This window comes from Nematolebias whitei, chromosome 9 (genome assembly GCF_014905685.2).
Source record: "Nematolebias whitei isolate Nwh7 chromosome 9, NemWhi1, whole genome shotgun sequence".
Lineage (NCBI taxonomy): Eukaryota > Metazoa > Chordata > Actinopteri > Cyprinodontiformes > Rivulidae > Nematolebias > Nematolebias whitei.
In genome coordinates this window covers 47,630,112-47,639,444 of record NC_056506.1, presented here as the reverse complement: position 1 = coordinate 47,639,444, position 9,333 = coordinate 47,630,112, and the positions used below count along the sequence as shown (strand labels likewise).

The window sequence follows — 9,333 nt, the reverse complement described above, 5'->3', positions numbered from 1 at the left end:
ATGGAGGGGCTTAGTCCTAGTGTGGATAGTTTGTCCATCAGGGTTTGGGGGATCATGGTGTTGAAGGCGGATGTGAAGTCCACAAAGAGCATACGGACGTAAGAGTTTTTCTGCTCCAGGTGGTTGAGTGCAGTGTGGACCACAGAGGAGATTGCATCCTCTGTTGATCGGTTCTCACGGTATGCGTACTGATGAGGGTCCTCGTTGATGTTGATGGTTGTTTTGATGTGAGTCATGACCAGTTTTTCGAAGCATTTAGCGACTATCGGGGTGAGGGCCACTGGCCGATAGTCATTCAGACCAGTCACTGTAGAGCTTTTTGGGACTGGGATGATGGTGGCAGTCTTCAGGCAGGTGGGAACTGTCTCCAGGGTAAGTGAGGTGTTAAAGATGTCTGCCAGCACCTCACAGAGCTGATCAGCACATTCCTTCAACACTTTTCCGGGGATGTTGTCTGGGCCAGTTGCTTTGTGCGGATTAATCCTCCTGAAGGTACTCCTTACTTCTGCTGAGGTCACGCTGAGATGCTCTTCATCCGGTGGTGAGGTGAGTCTGGTGCTGGGTGGTCTGTTCGGGTCTTCAAAGCGTGCATAGAACTTGTTGAGGGCATCAGGCAGAGATGGGTCTTTGGGACATTGTTCACTCCTTCCTTTATAATCTGTTATGCACTTAATGCCCCTCCACATGCTCCGAGGGTCTTGTGAGATGAATTGACCCTCGATCCTCTTTGCATATGTGGCCTTGGCCCTCTTAATACCAGCAACCAGCTCTTTTCTTGTCCTACTCAGCTCCTCTGAGTTTCCAGACCTGAAGGCAGTGTTCCTGGCTTCCAGCAGGGTACGCACCTCTGCATTCAGCCAAGGTTTTCTGTTTGGGTAGCTTTTAACATATCTGATAGTGGAGACTGTGTCAGTACATGTACTAATGTAACCCAGTACTGAGGATGTGTATTGGTCAAGATCAAGCGAACCTCCATTTTCAGCAGCTTCTCTGAAAACCTGCCAGTAGAGATGTTCAAAAAAAGAATCGCACCTGGTTTTTAATTGAGGATGCACAATATTGGATTTTTGGCCAATATCTGATATATCGATATGTTAAAACTTATTTGGCCGATACCAATACTGATATTTTTCCCCTAGACCTACTTACAGATACTACATAGCTTGGAATTAAAATACTACATATTTCTGCATGGTCTTTGTCAGTTTGGCCTGTTACCAAATGCAGATACCAAAAAGAGGGCTGATAATGATTTAACATTATATAAATATGTAATATATATTAAAAAACAAAAGCGCCTTTTATATTGGTGTTATTTTGATGGAATGTCCGATATTTATCGCTAATATCCGTCGATACCGATACCATGCCGATAATATCGTGCATCCCTATTTTTAATATAGTCAAGATCACAGGGATCCAGTAGTTACTTACTGCATTCTGTTTTTACTTACATTTCTGTTTATTCATTTATTTTTTTCATTTTTGAATTGGTGTACTTCGAAGCTTTAAAGGTTTGAATAAATGTTCTCTGATATATATATATATATTTCACCTTCGTAGAGCAGAACTTTTAAAAGAGCCGCGTGATAACACAAAAATCCAGCTGAAAACCTTCAAATGTTACATGTCTGCTTTAGCGTGCGTGGATGGTGCTGCAGAGTTTTAAAGTCACCAGTCAGCTGGAGACCAAAGTGAAAGTCCATTATGCTGTTCTGAGCGGCTCAAAATATGGAAACTATTGATCCGATCCTCTGGACTGCTAATTAAAGATGGTCTGCTATTTGTAAAAAGTCAACCCAATTATCAGATGAGCGCATGAGGCTGGATGCTGCTGGTTGGTGGGAAGGTTTCCTGTCAGTTGAAAGGGACTTTTTGCAGCCTAGGTTCAACCTTTTTTTCTGTTTCCTAATGTTTAAAGTGGTGTGTTATTTTTACACACGTGCTAATTTGACACCGTTTGGTTCCACCCTCTCTCAGATTTGTGTTTCACCCTGTTTGTAATTCAGTTCTTTACAAAAAAAAGCAAACTAATGACAAAAAACGTGTACTGGTGCTTTTGTTGGACGGCTCCAAGCTGCGTTTTAAAACCCTTTTCTGCTCAGAGGGCAGCAGCATGTGACCTGCACCATTTGAGGGGTCCGAGGCCTGAGACCCCCCCCCCCCCCCCCCCAGCATCAACTGTCCCTCTACTTTCTAGTGTGTGTTTGTGTGTGAACGGGGCTCGGGTGGCGTGTGTAACCATGCTTTTGTCTGTTTTATGGAAAGATTAGGCAAACACAGAAAGACCGAGTCAAGTGATACTGTCCACAACAAAGCCTATACATAGAAACACAGACAGGCCCGCAGGACCAGTGCACTGTGTTTAAGCTAAATACAGAGCCAACCCAACTCAGAGGAGGGATGGATTGGTGGTGTGTGTGTGTGTGTTGGGGGGGGGGGGGGGGGGGGGTAGGGCACAATATGGTAGTAAGAAAACTCATAAACCTGTAAAAGAGCAGCTTTATCAAAGGCGTTGCTCTATCAAGGAGGCTCGCTAAATGAGAAACTACTGCTCATTTAATGCGGTTCTGTGTGAAGAGCTCGAACCTGAAACAAATGTACAAAAGCCCAAGTGTACTTCGCCGTGTGTGTGCTGTGCACACACTTAAAAACAAAGTGGAAACTGGTGGCCTGTCGTCCCTCGAACCACAAGTTTGACGGAGCTGACCACATCACACAGATCTCAGATGCCAGCCGTCAACTGTTCTGGGAGGAGACGGAAGAAAACGGCACAAACCGCACATCCGCGGACCTTTAACCCGGTTCAACTATTCGTAGCTCCCCACCGCAACAGCCATGGTTGCTGCATACTGCGCCCAAACCCACAACCAGGCCTCACCTGGACAGCAGGTTTTGCTTAGACTTGGACTTTTGTTGTGTTTAACACCTAACCGTCTTTTTCTCCGAGGCTATATTTGGAAACTCAGTGTTCTACCAATAGTGCTTCTGTCGCATGGCAGTCAGTAATTATAATCTATTTACGTTTCTGCAAAAAGACAGACTAAAAATACCCAAAATGCACTGGTGCAGAGAATGAGCGAAAGCTGGTTTGTCATTTTATGAGTAATTCGTCAGCTAAGACGAGACGTCTTTCTTTTTGCCTGTGCAGAGCACGGGCTCGGTCCAAATAAACACCAAACAGCATTTAGAAGTTTTTGATGATGCATTATTTGTCTTCAGAATCGTGACCCGCTGCACAACAAGTTGTTGGTTTGTGTTGAGTTTCAACATAATTATCGCCCGCCGCCAACGGGCAACATGTGGATGGTTTGTGTTTGTGTCTGTTACCAAAATATCTCGTAAGTCACTGGACAAATTTTAATGAAGCTTTCAGGAAATAATGGCTGGATGTTTGTCGTCTGATTGGCTTTTTGAATCTGTTCGATTCAAGATGGTTGCCACGGCTAATCGTTGAATGTTGCAGAATTGGAGCTTTAATTTGACGTCGTAGTCGTTCTTTACTCCGTCGTTTCTCATTTTAAGATGATCTCAGTCTAAAACTCGGGCACGGAGGACATCAGGTCGTGCGTTCTTTTAAGAAATGCTTTGTTTTTTAATCGATTTATTATTATAAAACAAAATACAAGAACAATATACTTATCCTTGCTTTCTGGTAGCACGTCTGATCAATAAAGTTTCATTTTGACTTCAACACCAATCAACATACAACAAAAACATTGGATCACTGGTGTAAGCAGAAAAACTCCTGCAGAGATTAATTCAAGCTAAATACTTCAACGTTTGACCGTAACATCTACAACGCCATCGTTTCTCAACAGAACATCTCAGTTTAAAGCTCTGGCACGAAAGGCGGCGGGCGACATGCATTCATTCAAAAAGTGCTTTGAGAAGTTTTGTCTTTTAAATATAAAACATGTTCCGTCAAAAAGCTCACACTGAGCTCAATTTATTTTTAATTTTTTTTTACTGTATTTCCATTCAGAATCTGTTGTTTACATGTAACCTAATGTTTTTTAGGTCGTTACTTTACTGCACTTATTGCTGAAACAGTTTATCAAGAAATTGATCAGCAGATTGGTAAATAAAATATATTTAGAAAGCGCTTATCTGTTTAGTTTTGTTGTTGTTGTGAATCTGCATTGTTTACGAAGTTCAGTCGTGCTTTGCCCATTTCTATTTTCTATTTTCTGCCTTTTAGAGCATCTCTAACTGTCCGTAAACATAATTGCTCTCAACAGTCAGCAGAAACACTTATCTGTCTTCATAGATGCTGACAGAGCAGTGGTTCCCACCCTGGGTGTTAGGAAGGGAGATAATGAATTCATAATGTTGGTAGGAATAAAATAAAATAAAATAAAGCTGAACTGTCAAAAAAAATCTTTAATTCTTCGGCTTTTTTCTTATTTTTATTGCTTCTTTCTTCCAAAATACTGGTTAGGTTTGCTTCTTTATCCGTCAAAATGATTACTTTTAAAAAAAAACAATCCAGTAATGTCTCAACTTTGTCACAGTTTCATTCACACATTTCTTTTTTTAACCCTCCAGCGGTCAGAAACTCCAAAAGTTATCGTGTTTAAGTTTATATTTGGGATAAGTTTGAGGTTTTAAAAGTCCAGTCAATTTTGCAATCAGGCCGAAAAGTAACAGCAGTCCAAAGGTTGAGTTGTAAGTCAAAGACAGAACGGAATTGTGGGAAATTTATTTGCTGATTTAGACCAGGCCTGGTTACCAAGTACATGATGTTTATACTTGGATAACAAAAAAGCAACAGATTTTTCTGATTTGAATAAGAGTTCATGACATTTACAAGCTGAAAAATGTCTTCAAATTAACAATTATTATATAAAAAAATAGAGGATCAAAGTTGAATTAGAGCAGATATAGTAAATATTAAAACCGAATACGTTTGCAATTTATTATTTGACACAGAAAACAAAAACGCTCTTTGGATAAAAATGAAATATTTTACACCTGGTGAAGCTGTAGGTCTCATGAAATTAGTGTGAGAAAGTGGAGTGCTCTTTCAAGAAATAGCCTCACTTCTTCTTTTTTTGTGTGGACAGAAATAGTCTGTGATGAAAACATTGTTGTCGGAGCACATGAGCAGCGTCGCCGTTATCTAATGGTTTATAAAGCAGCGTTTATTCTCAGTTATTTAATCCTCGTTGGGCGTGTTGCCGCGCTGCTTTTAGGCCCGAAGTGAAAATGAAGTGACAGTCGTCTTCGACAGAAACCGCAAACACAAAGATCTTCTGCCGATCGGGCTTCCTGTGCGCCTCAGCCGTCCCATCTGCCTCAGTGAAATCCTCAAAGTGAACGTTTTGGTTAGAAAACCAGAGCTACTGCGAGAGTGACCCTGTTTGGTCCACATCTGGGTCATTCTTACAAAGTAAAGCTGTTTTCAGCAGTAAACACCTCTGTCTGTCGACTTTACACTGACTGACTCGGGCTCTTTGTAGTTTTGACCTAAATGAGCGCGATGGCAAAGGATACCTCGCTGGGACTTTCATGGCCTTTTTGTTTTAGAGAAAAAAACATTTATATTTTGTGTCTTTGTATTGTTGGTTTTTTAGAGACCTTTGCCTTTGAGCCAAGGAATTTGTTAATTTTTAACCAAATCGTCAGGCGTAGCTTCCATAAAAAGTCTCTTACAATATTAGAGAGCCTAAAGTCTAAACTAGATGTGGCGTGAACTGTTTCTCTTCTATAGCTGTGCTCTCAGGCCTCATTTAGCTTTAAGTGTGTCATGGCACTTCCGGTGTCTTGTCGGGGTTGGTGTTAGGTCGGAGTGATCCATATCATCCAGAGGCCCGTGCGTAGCGAGCTCGCCCGCCGCGCTGCACAGAGGCCCAGCTGCCGCCGCCGCTGCCACACATGCTGTCTGCTGTGAAGAGACGGCGACAGCAGGCCGTCTAACCTCCACAGTAACTGCCTTATGCAATCATCTGGCTAGAGACAGACTAAAATAGCTCAGACTGAGCTCGTCTGCCCTCTTGTGGCGCACGGCCGTCTTAACGCCGGCCTCAACAGGAAGTCGGACATGACAGCCGCCTCTTGATCAGACTACAGTTAAATAATGAGTTCACATAAATCTGGACATCAAAGTGACCTTATTTTGAGTTTCTCTTTATGGAAATAAACGTCATTCTTTCCTGGTTTGACTGCATTAGAGACTTATTTTTTCACCTGCTTACAAAAACGGCTTCACTCCAAAGCTGAATATTTTGTTGTCTTTTTGTCTTCTGTAGTTTCCTGGACAGAATCGACTCTGTGAGACAGAGTGACTACACACCAACAGACCAGGTGAGTTTCACGGCTAATCTTAACTTTTTAAACCTTCAGTTTGTTGTCGTTCTCCTCCTAACGGGGCGGGGCCTCTGTCTGTCATTACAGGACCTGCTACGCTGCCGAGTGTTAACTTCAGGGATTTTTGAGACGAGGTTCCAAGTAGACAAAGTGAACTTTCAGTAAGTCTGCGCAGCTTTCGCAAAAACATCAACACAAACGCAGCTGTAAAAGTAAACTGTAAATGGAGTGTACTTATATAGTAGCACTTTTCTATCGTATCAAGACACTCAAAGCTCTTTACACTACAATCTGTGCCCTCGTTTACCCATTCATACAGCACTCTACTAGGTCTGTACAAAGAATAATCAGAGCTTTATCACATTCATACACTGATGGGACACACATCGGAGGCAATGAGGGGTTCAGTGTCTTGCCCAGGGACAATTCAGCATGTGACTGCTGGTGGAATCGAACCCCCAACTCTTGCATTGGAGGACGACTGCTCTAACCACTCAGCCACAGCCGCCCCAAAGTACAGTCTGACAGCGAAATGATTGAGGTTCTCTTTACTGATGAAGCTGAAACTGAGCTGCTAAAGCTAAAAAAGATGAACACTAGCATAAAGTTAAAAAGGCAAATTGCTAGCTAAAAACCAAAAGTGGAAAAACGCCAGCTAAAAGTGTCACAACATCTGAAAGTGGCAAAATGTTGAGTAAAAGTAGCAAAATGCCAACTGAAAGCGGCAAAGTGTCAGCTAGAAGTTAAAAAAATCGTAGCTAAAAGTAAATTGCTAGCTAAGTAGCAGAACACTAGTTAAAAGCAGGGAAAAGGTAGCTAAAAGCTATAAGTAGCCTAAGAAGCTAAAAGTAAAAAGTGGAGAACTGATGCTGATTTAGAACATTTTTTTAAAGTACCTAAGAGCTCACGATGGAATTTTCCAGGGAATATTTTATAAATAAAGTTAAATATTTTAAAAAGTATAAATGATACAAAAACCAAGTTACTATGTCTTCTGAATGAGCTAAAGGTTTTGATGTATAATCAGCTAAAATAAACCACCAAGTGTGCAGAAGTTGTTAGTTTGCACAAAATGTACATAAAGGAAAACCGTAAAAACAAAAAATAATAAATTCTAGGGATGCACGATATTATTGGCATGGTATCGGCCGATATTAGCAATAAAGTTAAATATCTGACATTCCGTCAAAGTAACTCACCGATATAAAAGGCACTGTTTATATATATATATATATATATATATATATATATATATATATATATATATATATATATATATAGATAGATATTACATTAATATAGTGTTACATCATTTTCAGCCCCTTTTTGGCATCTGCATTTGGTAGCAGGCCAAATTAACAAAGACCATGCAGAATAATATACTATTTTAATTCCACTGCATAAAAAGCTATGAAGTCTCTGTAAGTAGGTCTGGGGGAAAATATCGATATTGGTATCGGTTATCAGCCAAATGAGTTTAAATATATCAGCATATCGGATATCAGCCAAAAATCTAATATCGTGCATCCCTAATGAATACACAACAAAAGTAACAAATACACCATTGTTGCAGTTTGTTGGGATATTTGTGGATCCTTCTTTAAAATATACGGTTGCTGTTTTTAAAGTAAAGCATGACTAACATTAAAATTAGTCGTATTTTTGTTCCTCCAGCTCTTTTAGTTGCTTTGAAAAACACACAGAAAGCTCTTCTTCCTCGTCATCATCTGCGTTTACGTTCCAGGTCATGCAAGAATATTTCCAATCTCAAGTCACCCACTTTAAAAAAAAAAAAAAAAAAAAGAGGCTCTTGAGGCGTTTTCCAGTAGTTTACTTTTATTTTTGTATCTCTGTTACGGAACGGTCACAGACTGGAATGCCCTGCTGGGCATCGCTGCTATATTTACCTTAGCCTCGTGTTCGGAGCTTGAAATGTCAAAAGTCGGTTTCCTCGAACAAATCAGAAGCCGCTGGACGTCCGGAAGCTGATGTGGAAAATCGCGTCATCGTTCCTAGACTGACTGCAGTGAAGCTTCTGGGCCAGATTCCACTTTTTTCAGTTCTGAGAACGGCTGATGGAGGAAAATGTTTTGATGTCATAATCCTTCTCCGCGCTCGCAGACGCAACAAACCGCCTCGTTTTATCATCTCGAATGGGCCTTTGTATCACATTAGATCATCCTGAGGAACCGATGAAGAAGCTCTGGGTCTGCTTTAGTAATTTCAATCAATCAACCTTTATTTATACAGGTAAATCCCATTGAGCCTCGAGGACTCATTTACAATTAGCAATTTAGCTCTGGTGACTAAAACATCCAGACTGGGTCACCCAGACCTCAGTCCAACAAATACAGACCTTGGTTTTATGTAACAGTATTATTACCAACCATGTCTAAAGATGTGTATAAATAAAGATTAAATGAAAAGTGTTGAGGGATTAAAGCCGACCAGCATCCTGTGTTTGTGTCCAGAAGAGGGCAGCAGTGAGCGGGTTTGCTCTGTCCAGCTCTGACCCAGTATTTTGATATTTTGTCTCCCCCGCAGCATGTTTGATGTTGGAGGCCAGAGAGATGAAAGGAGGAAGTGGATCCAGTGCTTTAATGGTGAGACTTTCAGCTCATCCTCCTGCCCCACAGCAACACGTCACATCTACACATAAACCGGTTAATCAACCGACATCGGCTTTTATGAATATTTCCTTGTACAAGTTGTTCCAAGTGTTGTGAAATACAGGTTTATTTAAATGAAGCTAATTTTGTTAAATTAAAAATACACAGAATAAAAAATAATGCAGTCGTACGTCCTGATATCTAATGATGGGGATCTGCATCGGCTGTAATCAAAACAAAACCAAAAAAAAATCAACAGAACGATTCCTGCTGAGGACTGTTCCCAACACTGAAAGATTACTGACTCAGGATCGTTCCCAACACTGAAAGATTACTGACTCAGGATCGTTCCCAACACTGAATGATTACTGACTCAGGATCGTTCCCAACACTGAAAGATTACTGACTCAGGATC

The 9,333-nt window shown here is 40.9% G+C and overlaps 1 long non-coding RNA gene across 1 annotated transcript; it reads left to right on the top strand.

Annotated features, from left to right (window-relative positions):
- Window positions 1-6,213: 6,213 nt before the first annotated feature.
- On the top strand, window positions 6,214-8,909 carry LOC119414811. Its single transcript, XR_005187018.1, has 3 exons — window positions 6,214-6,306; window positions 6,397-6,470; window positions 8,854-8,909. It is a non-coding gene; the product is annotated as an uncharacterized LOC119414811 (long non-coding RNA).
- Window positions 8,910-9,333: the final 424 nt, after the last annotated feature.